Raw genomic sequence first — 18,855 nt, forward strand, 5'->3', positions numbered from 1 at the left:
TCGAACATGTGTTCGTCCGAGGAGAAGGCCGGAGCCTTTCAGATGTTTCTTGGAGCTGTGGAGAAGAGGAGGAGGTCAGAGCGATCGAAGAGAGAAGAGAAAGAGGAAACTGAAGGTTTGGACTTTTATCAGTGTCCCATGTACCGCTCCCCTTCTTCGTGGAGGACGAATCAGCTGTCGAGATCTTTCTAGCGGGAAGGTCCTTTGTTCGTTTGGATCTCCTGGCTCAAGTTACAGGGACGATTGACTTAAACCTTCCAGTTCCAGAAATATGAAATGTGTAAACAATGTATATTACTGCATTCTACTATTGGAATTTGGCTCTGTTATATTGAGAGAATTCCATAGACATCAGACACATCACATGAAGGTTGTAGAAATGCAAAGTTACAGGAGATATGCAGAATTATACACATTTAAAGTTTTGATTACCACATGACAAAATCGTAGACACCCCAATATGACATGGTCATAACAAAAGGCACCTCAGAAATATATCACCATTTTGGTAATGTCCTATGTGGGTAAGTCAATGGGAAATCTGTGTGTGTGTGTGGTGCGTTTGGGACGTGACTCGCTGGAATGTTAGTTTTCCTGGGTTGTAAAGTTTTATGGTCTGAGGTAGGGTTACCACAAGACACTATTGAGGAACTTCTTTCATGAACCTTCAGAATTAAAGATTTTACTCTAGCAAGTCACACCTCTATTATAAATTTGTAATGAATGGTAAAATGAAATTTTACTATGTGGAAGTCCATATATGGAAATGTGCTTCAGTTGCATCTCGTGGTGGGTTTCTGGTTGAAAGTCCACGAGTGTGTGTGTGTGTGTGGAATGTCACGAGGCTGTAAAGTCACAGGAAGTCCATGCTAAAATGGGGGTTTTTACAAGGGTCCCCCTTTGTTTACGTTAATGTATGACTGGGGGGAGAATACCAGCCTGGCTGGTAAATGGTCCTCAAGAGAATAATTAACCAGCTAAGGACAAAGATGATGTGTTCGCCATCACATGATCTACTTAATGTGAAAAGCAGATGCCATTGTCGCTACATAATTCCCCCCTGTTGTGAGACGAAATCCGGGATGGACTTTATCGAACAACAAATTAGCACAATGGATGGCAGGTGGATCATGACGATCAAATAACAGGTGGTTGCTAGGCTGATGACTCAGCTCAAGTGAGGTTGAGGGGGTCGATGGTGTGGGACCCCCCCCCCCTTCAGGGTTTGTAGGAAACCGCCAGACACGGCTTTGTGAGCTTGGCTGTGGATGCTCACGTCTTGTTGAGTCTGGTACAGGATGAAAGCCAAGACGAGTGTCGGGGCGTGGTCGGTGACCGTGGAGATGCCCATCACCGTGTTAGACTTCCTGGGTGTGAGTCCTGCCTTGGGGATCAGGAGTCGGGCTGCTCTCTCTCCATGCGATGCCGGATGCCGGATCTGGTGATGTCCGATTGCGGCTGCTTTCTAGCGAACCACCACAGCATCCTGTTGGAGGAAAAAGAGAGAGAGAGAGAAAGGGAGGAAAAATTTCAGCGATGGATGTCCTTGGTTGGCTAGGGCATCTTGTTGCTTCGCTGAGGTTGGTATGCCACATGCTTTGATGTCTCATGCGTGGCTTTTGTGCTGCGGTGTTCAACACATGGGGCTTCTTGGTGGCATAGGAAAGGTCTGTTCATCAGAGGCCCGCATGACCTTTCTTTGTACACAGCGGAGGTGGCGTAAGCGGCTCTGAGGCGTGCAGTGTAGTTGGTGAAGTTTGATTGTGCTGTGTAGTCACTGCAATCGTGATGGTGGTAGGTATGTGGCGCAGACATTGGTCTGGTTGCACAGCTGCAGGTCAGAGATGACCTTGAAGCAGCAGGTGTCAGTGTTCATTTTCTGTGTCGGTGTCAGACGTGGCTGCACTGTCTTCATCTGTTGTGTAAGAAGACTCTGGCTCCCCAGTGTTCTGGGGAGAGAGGTTGCAGGTTCGACGGTCTGGGCTTGGAGTTCTGGACGGCGGATGATGCTGGTTCCAGAATCTTTCTGAGCGCTCGGTCCGACGCTTTGGATGAGCACCGTCACAGTCGTGCTGCCACCTGCTGTCTGGCTCTGAGCAGTGCTCAGAGACGGAGTAAATGGTGTGTGTTTCGACAGTCTTTTCATCCATAGCCCTTTGCTTGGTGTAAGCCTTGTGGGCTAAGTCTCTGAGTTTTCGAGTGGACATGGTTCGTGGGCAGACAAGCACATCAAGATGTTTACTCACAGTGCTATGTAGATTTCGCAGAAACAAAGTTCTAAAAGTTACATCTTCTTCCAAATGTGGAGCGTTGGTTGCTCCGAAGAACGTTTGTCGGAGTCGGCCATAGTAGGACTGGGGGTGTTCAAGTCGGGCCTGTTTGACGTCAAAGGCCTTGATAAACCCTTGGTCTGATTCTGGATCAGAGAATTCACGGATCAACGTTTGTCGCAGTTGCTTGTAATCTGTTTTGACCGCCTCTGGTTGTCGATCCAGGAAGCTACGCACTTCTCTATTTGCGGTTATTCGTAACAAATACAACTTGTCCCAAGCTGTCACGTTAGCGACAGTTTGCAGGTGAAAATCAATGTCTTGAAGGTACGCATAAACACTGCCGTCTCCGGCAAACGTAGGAATGTGTCTGGCCAGCTTGTCAAGGCTTTTGGGAGGAGAGCTGTTGCTGGGGGCCCAATCCGTCTGGGGAGGATTCTGACCCTTTACAACTCCGCCCCCTTCAGCCTTTGGATTTTGGCTGACAGGGTTGGGGTGGCTGATTGGGAGAAACTCTGTGAGGTGTGTTTCTCTGTTCCAGCCACTCTGCAATCTGTAAGCATGTTTTAGTTCTGCATGAACAGTGTCAAGTTCATCTTGGAGCTCGTGTCTCTGCTGAGCAAGCTGATGGATTTTAGTCTCTGCTCTCTCAAGGAGAGCTTCAGCCTGTTGGAGCCTTTCGTTGAGTTCCTTCCGGGTGAGTTCCTCCGACTGTTGTCTTTGGTCTGTGTGCCGATGAAGATCGTCTAGGGCATTTTGAAGTCTTTCAACTTCCTGTTGTAGCGTTGTGTCCGTCTCGTCCTCTTCCTCGGTCAGGAAGAGTAGCTGGTCTAGACGGCTCTGTGTGTGTGCTCGGTCCTCCAGGGCCTCTGTGGCCTGGAGCTGTAGTGCGGCTACCTTCTGCTCCAGATCGAGGTTGGTTCTTTCGCTGACCCGGGCCTTGATGACGAGGTTGAGTGCGAGTTTTCCGAAGATTTTGGCCAGATGCTTGTGGTCGTACTTCTGGGTTGGATCGTAGGTCTCAAACTGGTCTAGGTACTGTGAGTCAGCGGCCTCCTGGGGTACAACGGTTGCCGTCATCTCTCTCAGCCATGTTTCGAGAGTGTGCCAGCGGACTGCGGGACTGGATGAGCTCGACATCTTTGCTTACTGTGGTGAGAGAAGCACAGCACACACAAAAAGAGACAAAATGCAAGTTTGTTTTAGGGTCAAATGAGCTATACTCATACGGGCTATGCCGTTTATGAGAATTTCGGGGCTAACTGATGCCGACAGTTAGCGGAGCCAATTTCGTGGGTATGGATAAACCCACAATAGAGATTTTGACAGGCGGAAGCCTGGGGGTCGTCTAATGACGCCGGCTTTGATCGTTACTCTATTCGCTTTCCTGGGGTCTCTCTTAGGTTCTGTCTGTAAGTGAAATGAGAGAAACAAATCACAACAGAAATGGAGAAAAATTAAAATAACAACAAAGTTGAAGGTAGGGAAGAAAAGGGAAACACAACACAAGGAAGTGAATTGGTCTGCAATGAAATGTCACAAACAATAACACGGGAGTGTTATAAAATAAAAATAAAGAGGCCTAAGCCTATAAACACTGACTGAGTTCTGCCAATAGATACACAATAAGGGATTAAGATGTTAGACTTAATGTAAATTAAGGCTTTCTGGTGTCATCAAATTGAGTAAATATGTATGCAGGAGTCCGAGGCAAAGGCTTTACTAAAATAGTGATACAACAAAAAGGAAATTATGATAACTGATGGTGATTTATCAGAATAACCTACCGCCCCCCCCCCCCCCTTTGGAGAAAAGAGAAAAGAGGGAAGAGAAAAAAAAAATTATCAATGAAATAAAATGTGAATAACAACACAGGCTTGAGACGCAGTCAGAGGGATAGGCCCCGGCAGTGGGTATGTGCCACTAGGGTGAGGGCCGTATGTCTTCTCAGTGGTCTTCCCTGGCTGATTAGACACAATTTTGAATTAGAATTCAAACTAGTTTGAATTGAAATTCAAATAAGCATGCAAGGGGAGGTTCAAAATAATAAAAATAAGGAAGGAAAGAAAATTAGAATGATGACAGTGATGTATCAATACTAAAATTAATTAAACTGAAATTCAGAATGACTTCCTATAATCCTTAAAATAACACTGAAGTTATTAGCATTGCTTATAAAAATAATCAAACAAAAAGGGTAGCAATGAGACACTTTAATTGCAGACTGGGGGGTTAAACAGATATTGATAAGTCGACCCAAGATGGCCACACGGTGGCGTGCTTCTTCCTAGGTGGACCTATCAATGAACTGAGTGAATCAAATCTAAGTTTTTAATTCGAAAAGTTTTCTTTTTTTTTTTCGAACTTAACTTAAAGTGTGACAGTCAAAAATAGCAAAGAGAATTGTCTAACTCCAAATAATATCAGCATAAGCTAAGCTTTGAATGCAGTTAAGTATTTGAGAGAGAAAATGAATGCAGAGAGAAAAAGAAATTGAAAGCAGGTATTATCTTAGAACGCCACCAGAGGGCGTAATTGTGCTCGCGCAGGCTGACGTCAGTGGGAGGCGACGCTCACGCAGGATGACGTCGGTGGGGCGCGTAATTTGAGAACTGCCACACACCTAGAGGCTGCCCTCTAGTGTCAGTGACGTGATTCAGCAGTTAAGACAGCAGATTTTTTATCTGTGGAATCACGAGTTTTTTGCGCTCTGTTGCATGCGGAAAATGAGCGAGTTTTACAACATGTGACTACAGGGATTACACATTATGCATTACACATTGAGACGGTTTTAGAATAAGAACAGGGATTATCATCTTTTCTTAATTCATAAAACTGGTCTCCAATTACACATTAGATATAAAACGGTTTACATAAAAACAGGTATTAAAACTTCTTGTTTTAATCACTAGAAACTGTGAGCAAACAGGCATTAAACATCTATTTACTTAAGCTGTGAGCACGACAGGCATCAAAACAGCTGTGAGCAGGAATTATCATCTGCTCATCTCCCATAAGCATTAATCAAAATAGCACTTTTATGATTTTTGCGTAGGTTTACGAAATTGGATCGCGAGGCCAATTTCTGACCAGGAGCTTATCGTTAACGTATTGTATATCATAAGGCCTATTACGACTGAAAAACTATCAGATTTACGTCTTCGTCCTAAAAGAGATCCTTCGTCTTCATTTAGTCGGTTTAAATCATATTACATGTACCCACTGCAAAGAGTTTCGCTTCGTCTTTACAGGGACACTGTAATATTATGAGCTGCAGTTTTAGCACTTAACAGTGATTAAAAATGCTTAGACATTTTTGAAACTGTTAATTTGAAGAGCTGAGCTGGCTTTGTGCCTAACGTCAGCTGAGTGAGTTCGCTTTATACCGACTTACCTCACAATTCAAAACGCGCGTGTAGCCTACAATTATTAAACCAATAATACACATTCACTGAAACTGAATTTGTTCCACCAGATAAAGTTTGAAACTGCCTAAAATTACTCCACCAAACTGTAGCGAATACGACTCTGGGTAAATATGAATTAGCTCAAGAATATGGGGAATCTTGGGAATATTAATATTTATGACTCATGGTCATAATTCATAAGTCGCATGTACATTTATTTTATCAATTATCGAGATTACCTTGTTCTATAACTGTCTGACCAACATTTAATTCGTCCAGCGAAATAAATGTAAAATCATTACAGTCAAGAAGAGGTATTCACAAACTTCAAGAGAGTTTCATGTCCTGGCCACGGACATCAAACTTCCTGAGTTTATTAATTAAAACTACTCAAGTAGTCTATATTTCGAGCTTTGTAGCTTATAGTTGGATCTTTTAAAGTTTCATTGACTTATAAGGTGGATTTCCAAACACAGAGGCAGTGAAAAGTATTTATGAATTTTAATAAATGCAAAACTAGAGATTATATGAGCTACGAATATAAACGTACGTAAAAATGCAAACAATAAACAAACAACATATAACCAAACAATAACATAAGTGATCAGAATGAAATGAAAGAAAGAAAGAAAGAAAGAAAAGAGAAGAGGAAAAGCTAGTAATTGTTACATACAGAAACCTAAAAGCCGGACCCCAGAAAAGCAGCTTTTATCAGATAAATATACTTTCAAGTCTGTTCTCTGTTTGGTTGATGCTGAAAGCGCGGACGAGGTCCTGTTTCGACTGCGTCTTCCGGTGTCGCGGGAAGCTTGAAAAGGCTCACTGAAATGTAACGTTACCGAGAAAGTTCGTCTTCATCTTCCGTGAAGGAAGAGGCAAGATATAACTTAGTTGCAAAGAACGGCAGCTACGACTCGAACATGTGTTCGTCCGAGGAGAAGGCCGGAGCCTTTCAGATGTTTCTTGGAGCTGTGGAGAAGAGGAGGAGGTCAGAGCGATCGAAGAGAGAAGAGAAAGAGGAAACTGAAGGTTTGGACTTTTATCAGTGTCCCATGTACCGCCCCCCTTCTTCGTGGAGGACGAATCAGCTGTCGAGATCTTTCTAGCGGGAAGATCCTTTGTTCGTTTGGATCTCCTGGCTCGAGTTACAGGGACGATTGACTTAAACCTTCCAGTTCCAGAAATATGAAATGTGTAAACAATGTATATTACTGCATTCTACTATTGGAATTTGGCTCTGTTATATTGAGAGAATTCCATAGACATCAGACACATCACATGAAGGTTGTAGAAATGCAAAGTTACAGGAGATATGCAGAATTATACACATTTAAAGTTTTGATTACCACATGACAAAATCGTAGACACCCCAATATGACATGGTCATAACAAAAGGCACCTCAGAAATATATCACCATTTTGGTAATGTCCTATGTGGGTAAGTCAATGGGAAATCTGTGTGTGTGTGGTGCGTTTGGGACGTGACTCGCTGGAATGTTAGTTTTCCTGGGTTGTAAAGTTTTATGGTCTGAGGTAGGGTTACCACAAGACACTATTGAGGAACTTCTTTCATGAACCTTCAGAATTAAAGATTTTACTCTAGCAAGTCACACCTCTATTATAAATTTGTAATGAATGGTAAAATGAAATTTTACTATGTGGAAGTCCATATATGGAAATGTGCTTCAGTTGCATCTCGTGGTGGGTTTCTGGTTGAAAGTCCACGAGTGTGTGTGTGTGTGTGTGTGTGTGGAATGTCACGAGGCTGTAAAGTCACAGGAAGTCCATGCTGAAATGGGGGTTTTTACAAGGGTCCCCCTTTGTTTACGTTAATGTATGACTGGGGGGAGAATACCAGCCTGGCTGGTAAATGGTCCTCGAGAGAATAATTAACCAGCTAAGGACAAAGATGATGTGTTCGCCATCACATGATCTACTTAATGTGAAAAGCAGATGCCATTGTCGCTACACACACTTGCCCTGTAACTACATGAAACAAGAGGGTAACAAGAACCACTTACCCTGTAACTACATGGAACAACGCCCAAACTTAAACATCTGCACTTTTGCTATCCAAAAAACAAAAACACAAATTCATAGATATGTACCCTGTAATTTTTTAAAGCCTATACAGTATGTATTGGTACACCATTATTACAAAAAGGTGCAATAAGGCTCTCGCCAAATTGCTCCCAAATATAAGATTGTTGTATTATAGTAGTAGAATAAGTACCCCTTAGTTCTATAATACTTACAGTATAAATTATTTTTTAATTATCCTGGTTGTTACCCCTTTATTCCCCAAACTTAACATATTGTTCCCTTATACTTACATGCAAGTACTTTATAGGTACACTATAATTACCGAAAGTTACGCTGTAAATTTTTCTTAATTACGCTGTACTTTCTTGGCTGTAATCTAAAGCGTTGCCCAAATTGTATTCCTTTTCACACAAATTATGATGACAGGGGCAGATTACCGATTACTTTCTTGCAGTCCTATACACAATATTATGTTATGACCTCAAAACACTTTTACCATACCGCATGATTTGTAAATTAATACATTTTGATATTTGAATCACATAACCAGATCCATATGTAGCTTTTCTGCCATAGTATTTTTGCTTTATACAATGCAGTTGTGATACGGAGTGCTTGGGTACGAGTCCATTGAAACACCAGTCATGATAAAAGAACTCAAATACTTGTAGAGGCAAACTAAAATAGCATGTTTACTTGAACAAGTGCACACGGGGGTAATAAAACATGGCCAAATTCACCTTCATCTGTTTCAGATAAAACTGAATGCGCACACTCTCAGAAAAAAAGGTACAAAAGCTGACTCTGGGACAGTGACCTTCAAAAGGGTTCTAATATGTACCATTTAGGTACTAATATGTACACGTTTGGTACCAATATGTACAAGTTTGGTACCAATATGTACCTTTGAGGGACTTATATGCATTCTTTAGGTACAAAGGTGTACCTTTTGAAAAGGTACCGCCACAGTGACAGCTTTTGTACATTTTTTTTTTAGAGTGCATTTAGCTTCACTCACTTATTTTTGCAATTCAGTGGTGCAGAAATTACATAATTCGTCTTTAAGCTCTGTAAAAGAGGATATATATACGGTATATATATATATATATATATAAAACTCTGGAGTGAAATTAGCAATTCCATTCTATTTAAAATCAAGAGCACAGCATGAAGGATCATTTCTGATCCTCACGGCAGCCATTAGTTAATTGATTGGGCGCAGAGCACTGTTCAATGTGTTTAGCTCTTTAATTAAGCATGTTTCTTTTTTAAACGAAGAAAGTTCAGGAAAAAAAAAACAGAAAAGAAAAAAATTCTGTCTCTTTGAGCCACACTTTCATTAAAAGGATAGCTCAGGCAAAAAAAAAAAAAAATTATATAAATAGTCACATACATGTGTCTTTCTTCATGAATGGAAAAGTTTTGACAATTATTCATGCTGCTCTTTTCCACACAATAAGAGTGAAAGGTGACTTGGGCTGCCAAGCTCCAAAATGGACAGAAAGCATCACATGCCAGAACGGGTTGCAGCAAGGATGAGTTGAAGCAGGATCTAGGTGCAGCAATATCTTTTAATAACAATAAATCACGCAGGAGAAACAGGAAACTGCAGGAACGACTCAAACCAGAATATTACCAATGAGAATGAACAAAGAACAACTACAACTGCGGACTATAAGCAGCACACAGGGTAACTGAGGAGAAAAACAAGGCACAGGTTGGGACTAATCAATCAACTAATGAGTAACCATGACAACAAATGAAAAACGGCACGTTTACAGAAAACAAGACAATGCAAACATAAACCTAACATCATAATAGTAGTCCATACTTATTCTTAATTTGAAAATCTTGCTGGAAAACTGTAGCGTCATTTACTGGACAAACAAGAGGGTGTATAATGTTTATAATTTTACTATTCTGAAAGTGAAAATGAAAGGTGACTCGTTCATGGATGTGTTTGTTTTGTTTTATCTCTCAATGCAATTTTGATCATGTGTTGCTTCTATTCAGATTTGACTTATTTTCCAGGTAACAAGGCAATAGTTAAAGGCATTTAGCCTATTACCTATTGAATTTATTTCAGCGATTTAAGGTTGATAGGCCATGCTTAAAAGTTTGGAAAGTTGCTCAACTCCATCCCTCCAGTGGCTTGTCTTTCCTTTTTTACTTTCCTTTGTGCAGTCACTGTATAATTGATTTTGCTGTGTCTTTGCTCCAGGAGACAATTAACAGCAGATTAGGCCTTTTCTCTTAAATAGTGCAACTTCTCCCAAGTCATTATTAAATCCATCATAACAGAAGAGGCGTGTACTCATTAACATGAAAATTAAGGTTTATGAAGAAAGCTAAATTTGAAAAATGAATGCATGTTGAAATATACACTTTTTAACGTGTTTTATTGCCAGTGGCACTGTTGAATGTTAAATATTAATATTTACCTGGAAATAAAGCAGCAGAATGAGACTCAACCTGATATTTAGGCATAATGTCTGTGTACAAGCAATGGAATTTCTATTAAAGGGGTCAAATTATGCTATTTTAAACATTCATTATTTTGTTTATTGGGTGTAATAGAATAGTGATCATGCTTTAATGCTCAAAAAAACCCATGTTGACTACAAGTAAAGTTGCACCTACATGTCATCTAACTCTTATTAGAGTGTTAGTAGAGTATTAATAGACTGGTAGGGTTCAGGTTAGAATAAGTTGACATGTTGCAAAGTTACTTATAGTCAGTAGAATGTCTGTTGGAGGATCATCAAAATAAAGTGTTAGCAGATAGTCTACTAAAGACTAACTGTACTAAATTCCTTATACATTTGGTATTGGTAGCCCTTTAATGTGTATTACGCTGTTACGCACGAACAGCGCGCTGACGTGCATTCCGCCAGAGCGGTTTCAGTTTACTCTTAGTTTCGTTTCTGCCGCCATGTTCTACGAGTGGTAAATGTGCGTGCATGAATGTAAGTTCAATTATCCTTATATTTAGCTGTTATATCGAGATATATTAACACTTTCATGTAGCAGCTGTACATCCGATTGTTGTCGTTATGTTCATATCGTGATTAATGTGTTCAGAGGCGAGTGATGCCAGTGTAATTCACGTGTACATGTTTAGCGCTATTTGCCGCGCTGTGGACAATATAAACATATATAGATGATGTATACTGAGGTGAATCTTTATGTTTACTGTATTCATACATATTCTTATATATCTTTATTTGTTTATTTCAGACTAAACCACATTCTACCACCTCAGTTATAGCTAATGGCTGTATAATGTTGGACATGTATATTGACACATCCTGAAGAGATAAACAGTTCACAATCTTCTGTCTCCTGTCATACTTCTTGCCGGAGTTCCGTAGTGGACTAGCCTTCCACCTAACTTCACAAAATAGAGTCCTTTACATTTGGTCCTTCGAGCCGGATGCTATAGCCACTACGGTGACATGGAGCCACAGAACATGTTATTCTCCAGATACCACGCATCCTGCTCAAATGCAAGCCAGAGCGCGTCAGATCCCTTCATATCTGCAAGCTTATGAGGTAGCCTTGCCTAAATCCCTTCTGCCAGTTACTGGGCCTCACGAGACATATCAGCAGCTGAAGATGGATCATGCAGCGGCACCGTTGACCTTCAGTGGGCAGGCCGAGCCCGCCTCGATTGGGGTCCAGCCGACAAGACACGAGTTATCATCTCTGCAGTATGGACGAGGTACTGCCATAGTCAGTGGGGGAAGTATAGATATGGGGCTCAGCAGCCTGGTGGAGCAGCTAGATGTTGGTAGATCTCCTTCTTTTTCTTATTACACATCTCCAGTACCACAGCACCAAGATAACAGCCAGTTAGAGTGTGAGTCATCAAGTAGTGGCACTGTTTCTCCATTTTCCGAGCGAATGGAACAGGCTCAAGCTTACTCACCACCCATTGTCAGGCCAAAGGCTACTGCAGTTCCCGCCATCCCGTTACTGAATACAGAGACGCTCATTCCATGCCTTGGGGTGCCCAGGGAACCACATCAATCTGTACGGTGGCAGACATCTCCGACTACACCTCATATAGTGTACAGCACACCTACACCACAACCCTTTATTCAGATGCCAGCAGCTGCATACGCGAGACAGACAGCAGTGGCATGCAGTGCAATATCCTCTCCTGCTTCCTATAATCTTATATCATCTTTGCCGCAAACTATCACGTCATTGAAGCTACCTACAGCCACGACAATACAAAACACTCTGGTGCCACCAGTTTACCAATTACAGATCCCTGCACATAGCCAACCAACACATGTGCCACACTCGTATCAGCCATCACCCATGGTCACAGGATATTACACACCGCAGCCCTCCATTCAGTCATCAGTGCAGAACTGGCATCCTCCTCCAGTTGCATCCACTATGCCATATCTGGCCTCACACGCACGTCCAGTATATCAGCCAGTACCTGCTGCACCTCCGCTCCAACCAGTCCCAGTCCCATCGCTACCAAAACTTGTGAATGACAGTGAAAGAGAGTTCACAGATCTGAAAATAGCCCTTGATAATCTGCTGAACCCCCACACTGAGCTCACAGAACATTACAAGTATCGCGTGCTGATGGAGCAGTTGGTCCTTGACGAAGCAAAGCTGATAGCCCAAGCATGCCGTCATCACCCTGCACCTTACACAGCAGCCATGGCAGCCCTGCAGCGCCAATATGGCCAACCTCACCAGCTTGCACAAAGTGAAGTTGCGGCTCTAATGAACTTACCAGATATCAAGGCTGGAGATTCAAAAGCATTCCAGAACTTTGCTCTTAACATTGATCTTCTGGTGGGTATGCTTATGTCTCTTGAGGGACCACAAGGAAGAGAGCTTACCTGTACCGGTCATGTTGACAGGTTGCTTAGTAAACTCCCTAAACACTACAGGGATGGATTCATAGAGCACTTACAACTAAGGGGAAGACTGAACACGGACCGTCTTAATCCATATAATTTGCACGATCTTGCAGAGTGGTTGAAGGTCAAGGCCGAAGCCCAACGGCTTTCATCAAAGATGGCTCAACGGTACCACACTGAGAAGGCTCCAGCTCCACGTAGAGAGCGTCCAGCTATTGTTAAGCCACAGACCCGGGCCATCTCCGTTTATCATGGTAGTAATCAGCCCAAGGAGGTTAAAGAAGTAAAGCATGTCCGAACAGAGGCTCTTCCAAACCAGCAACTAGTTCAGAGAACAAAGCGGCAGTGTTTGTTCTGTCATAGTGAAGAGCACTACCTCTCTCAGTGCAATGAGATCACTGAATGCCCACCTGAGCGACTTATCAAGTGGATAAAAGAAGGTAAGAGATGCTGGAAATGCGGACGCACCAACCACAATTGTAATGAGTGCACATTGAGAAAACCATGCGGAGAATGTGGGGACGTGCATCTTAGAGTTCTTCATCGCATAGCACAGCAAGGCCCGAGCATCATGCTAGTTACAACCTCCAGTGACCGCATCTATGTGACACCACCTAGCCATACAGGACGGGTCTTTCTAAAGGTCACCCCCGTGTTACTGTGGAAAGGTGAGAAGTCTATACAAACCTACGCGATCCTTGATGATGGTGCACAGCGCAGCATTATTCTTCCCGCAGCAGTCCAGCAGCTAGGCCTACAAGGAAAGAAGGAAGTTATGGCCCTTCGTACCATTCGTCATGATATTACCCAGCTGGAGGGACAGTCTGTCCAGTTTCAGCTCTCATCCCAGTCCAGGCCAAAAGAGAGGTATAACCTTGCTGGTGTGTTCTCTGCACCTCTCCTGACCTTGACTGAGCAGACGTACCCTAGCAAGAGACTTCAGAGGAGTTACTGTCATCTGAGGGGTATTCCTCTTCCATCATTCAGCAAGATTCAGCCCCTTCTCTTAATTGGATCTGATTACCCAGGTCTAATCACTGCAAAGGAGCCCACCAGATTAGGCCCAGATGGCGGACCAGCAGCTGTACATACGCAGCTCGGTTGGGTTCTCCAGGGACCAGACGGGCTTCTTCCACACCAAATATCACCTCAACAGTGTTTGCTCACTTCCCTTTCATCAGTGCGAGATCCTATACTCCAAGAAGTAGAAAGGCTGTGGCAGTTGGACATTCTTCCTTACTGCAACGAGAAGCTGGTAACGTGATCACGACAGGACCAAGTGGCCATGGAATTACTGGAGAGCAAAACTCAGCGTGTGGAAGTGGACGGAATCTGGCGTTATGCTACCCCCCTTGTACGCTCTCCAAATGCACCACCATTGAAGGGTACTAGGGAGTCAGTTCTACCCAATCTCAGGGGTACGGAGAAACGCTTGAGCAGGGATCCAGAGAAGGCTAAGGTTTATGAGGCTGAGATCCAGAAGCTCTTGGATGCAGGATATGTTGTTAAGGTCCCGCCAGAACTTCTACATATGGATAAGGAATCATGGTTCATCCCACATCATCTTGTCCACCACAATGGTAAGGATAGACTAGTTTTCAACTGTTCCTTCATCCATCAAGGTCTGTCCCTCAACCAGCAGCTCCTTCCTGGCCCATGTCTTGGTGCTTCATTACTGGGAGTTCTCATTCGATTCCGACAGCATCCAGTTGCTATCAGCGGAGACATACGTGCTATGTTTCATCAGGTGAGACTCCTACCAGAGGACAAACCTCTTCTGAGGTTCATCTGGCGAAACATGCGGAAAGAAGATCAGCCTGATATCTACCAGTGGGAAGTCTTGCCTTTTGGAACAACCTGCAGCCCATGCTGTGCGACCTTCGCACTGCAGAAGCATGTCAGAGATCAGCAGGCAGGTGACGAAGGAGTAAGACAGTCCATAGAACAGAGCTTCTATGTGGACAACTGTCTACAGAGTCTTCCCACTGTGGAGCAAGCCAGGCAGTTAGTCGACAAGATGAGATCCTTTCTTGCATCTGGGGGGTTCGAAATACGGCAGTGGGCCAGCAATGTCCCCTCAGTGGTCGAGCACTTACCAGCAAATGCGAAATCACAGAGTATAGAGCTATGGCTGCAGAAGAATCATTCTGACCCTCAGGAGCCGGCTCTAGGTCTGATGTGGCATTGCCTCAATGATCGTCTGGGTTACAGACACCGCCCGACGACAGAGTGTCTCCCGACAATGAGACACATCTACAAAGTCCTGGCATCTCAATATGACCCTTTAGGGTTTGTCAACCCCTTCACCACCAGGGCTAAAGTTTTAGTCCAAAAGCTCTGGGCTAAACCGAGAAGCTGGGATGACCCAAACCTTCCCACAGATCTGCTTGAGAGCTGGAGAGCATGGGAACATGAGTTACCTAACCTTGCCATGGTTGTGTTTCCCCGTTGTTACATCCCTTCTCATTTCAAGGTGGAGGCGTCCCGATTCAGCTTACACATTTTCTGTGATGCCGCCGAAGTGGCATACGGAGCAGTAGCATATCTGCTTATCGAGCAACAGGGTGAAGTCCACACTTCCTTCGTGATGGCCAGGTCAAGGGTAGCTCCAAAGCGACAATTGACAATGCCGCGGTTGGAACTTTGTGCAGCCTTGGCGGGTGCACAGCTCGCTAAGCTTCTATTGCAAGAGCTGACCATTCATATTGAGTCGACAACACTCTGGACTGACTCTACTACCGTCTTGACCTGGATACGGTCTGAGTCCTGCCGGTATAAAGTATTTGTCGGCACTAGAGTGGCCGAAATCCAGGAATTGACTGACCTGTACTCATGGAGATATGTGGACTCAGCAAATAACCCGGCAGACGACATCACCCGGGGGAAGACATTGGTAGAGCTGGCAACTCCCAGTCGGTGGAATCAGGGACCTCATTTCCTCCGTGGATCACCAGATCAGTGGCCAGCTATACCCCCTATGGAGAATCGAGATGATTCCTCAGAAACCAGAAAGACTGTATTCTGTGGACTAATTGTAGATGACCAAAGTCCGCAAATGCCCGACGCAGCTCAATTTACCTCCTGGAAAGCCTTGGTTAAGGCAACATACCAGTCCCTTTACGGGGCGGCCAACTTAGATGCAGGAACTCAGAGCCCTGATTATCGGAGCGCTGAAGCGTTTTTGTTAAGTCGGTCTCAGGTTGAGTCCTTCCCTTTAGAGTTCAAAGCCTTGAAGGCAGGCAAACCAGTGGCCCCTTCCAGTCGTCTGAACACTCTGGCACCGGAGTTTGATCAATCATTAAGTCTAATTCGAGTTGGAGGACGGCTCCGGAGATTGGAAGGCCTGAGTCCAACCGAGTCTCATCCGGCAGTTTTAGACCCCCATCATTCTGTTTCCAAGCTCCTTATCCAAGACTTTGATGAACGCTTACTTCATCCCGGTCCGGACAGAGTTTTTGCTGAGCTCCGTCGTCACTACTGGGTCCTGAGAGGCAGGCAAGCAGTGAGGCAACACCAGAGGGGGTGCGTTCAATGCCAGAGGTGGAGGGCTAAGCCAACAGTACCCATTATGTCTGATCTACCCTTGGCTCGTCTACGACTTCATCAACCACCATTCTTCTCGACAGGTGTCGACTGTTTCGGGCCCTTCATTGTCAAAGTAGGCCGCCGTTCAGAGAAAAGATGGGGTGTGATCTTCAAATGTCTGACTACCCGCTGCATACACCTTGATCTCCTCAATAGCCTGGATGCCGATGCCTTCTTGCTTTCCCTGAGACGTTTCGTGGCACGGAGGGGTACTCCGTCGGAAATTCTCTCTGACCAAGGGACTAATTTCAGAGGTGCCGAAACAGAGCTGAGAGAAGCCTTCAGGAAAATGGAACCTCAACTGCAGGAACGGCTGGCTGACTATCAGATCACTTTCAAGATGAATCCCCCTGCGGCGCCGCATTTTGGCGGCACATGGGAGCGAGAGATCAAATCTGTGAAATCAGCCCTGCAGGTTGTTGTAGGAAGTCAATCCCTGCCTGAAGATGTCTTGCACACTGTGTTAGTGGAGATAGAGGGTATCCTGAATAGTAAGCCACTGGGTTATGTCTCGTCTGACATTGCTGATGTAGACCCAGTCACGCCCAACTTCCTCCTCATGGGGCGGCGGGACTCTTCGCTACCCCAAGTGGTCTACACTCCAGAGCCTCTGTCTAAGCGTCGATGGCGCCATGCCCAGACTGTAGTTGATCACTTTTGGGCGTATTATACCCGGCATTACCTACCTAACCTCCAGCCTCGTCTTAAGTGGCAGCGTGAGACTCAGGATCTGACTCAGGGTACGGCGGTAATGGTGGTGGATCCACAACTGCCTCGTGCTCACTGGCCTGTTGGTAGGGTTGAGAGTCTGGTTCCCAGCGAAGATGGTCATATTAGGTCAGCAAAGGTCAGAATAAAGGATCGTCTGTATCTTCGACCTGTGGCTAAGCTAGTTCAACTCCCAGCACTCCCAGACGGTGATGAAACCGATGTTAAGAACTAAGGAATTTATATCTTCTACATTTTAGCTATGCTAATCTGGGGGCGGCTGTACTAAATTCCTTATACATTTGGTATTGGTAGCCCTTTAATGTGTATTACGCTGTTACGCACGAACAGCGCGCTGACGTGCATTCCGCCAGAGCGGTTTCAGTTTACTCTTAGTTTCGTTTCTGCCGCCATGTTCTACGAGTGGTAAATGTGCGTGCATGAATGTAAGTTCAATTATCCTTATATTTAGCTGTTATATCGAGATATATTAACACTTTCATGTAGCAGCTGTACATCCGATTGTTGTCGTTATGTTCATATCGTGATTAATGTGTTCAGAGGCGAGTGATGCCAGTGTAATTCACGTGTACATGTTTAGCGCTATTTGCCGCGCTGTGGACAATATAAACATATATAGATGATGTATACTGAGGTGAATCTTTATGTTTACTGTATTCATACATATTCTTATATATCTTTATTTGTTTATTTCAGACTAAACCACATTCTACCACCTCAGTTATAGCTAATGGCTGTATAATGTTGGACATGTATATTGACACATCCTGAAGAGATAAACAGTTCACAATCTTCTGTCTCCTGTCATACTTCTTGCCGGAGTTCCGTAGTGGACTAGCCTTCCACCTAACTTCACAAAATAGAGTCCTTTACACTAACTGAGAGTTGTTTGCAAACAAAATGTTCAGAACTATTGCAGCACCTCCATTCCCATCTGAAACGCTCTGATTGATTTCCGGTTTCTACAAAACCACAGCGTCTCCATGACACGGCGACCACACTGAAGCATTGCCCTCTTTCTTTGCGTATGCATTTGGCAGAGGTGGAAAGTAACGAATTACATTTACTTGCGTTACTGTAATTGAGTAGTTTTTTTGTGTATTTCTACTTTTTTAAGTAGTTTTTAAAATCTGTAATTTTACTTTTACTTAAGTATGTTTTGTTTAAAGTATTGTAATTCGCTTCATTTTAAAACATATCCGTTACTGAGTAAAAAAAAAAAAAAAAAAAAAAAACATAAAAAAAAACGAACTAGCCTACTATGGGTAAAACAGCGCGCGCGCTCGTGCTCAGCATTGATTGATTGAAGGGCGGGAGAACAGACACGCAAAAACCACAAAAAATATGGAGACGGACAACACAGAGGCGAACCCCTGGTAAGTATGGGGATACTTTGGATAGCCTATAGAAAAACGAACGCGCTCGAGCATAGCCTATTCATTTTGCAAAAATTGTGGACGCAAATTGGCTGCAAAAGAAGGAAACACATAGAACGTGTTCGGGAACACCATCCCTCCGTGCAGATTAAGATATGTCCCGTTTATAATTTAAGGTCGAAGGATTTCTGTGACGCAGAGGGAATCCCGGAGTTTCATTATCATGAAAATGGAATTTAGCCTACAGTAACGCAGACGTCACGTAAAACACATGAAAGTAAAGCTGTACAATAAATCAAATTGCGACATGGTCTGTAGTCTATATATTAAAGCACAAGAGACTGCTATATAAATGTATAATCTGCGTGTCTGTGTGAATCAGTGCGAATGAGACGAGCCGTTTCGTCTACTACATACTCAAGTACGCGACGTGCTAAGTGTTTTCAGCATCTCACAAACAATATGAGAACATGAAAACATGAACATCTCCAGAGCTGCTCTGAGAGAATGACCTTTGAGAAAAACCTTGTCAAATAGCCTACACTCTGAAACAGGA

Source organism: Scardinius erythrophthalmus, assembly GCF_964197995.2.
Source record: "Scardinius erythrophthalmus genome assembly, chromosome: 2".
NCBI classification, from domain to species: Eukaryota; Metazoa; Chordata; class Actinopteri; order Cypriniformes; family Leuciscidae; genus Scardinius; species Scardinius erythrophthalmus.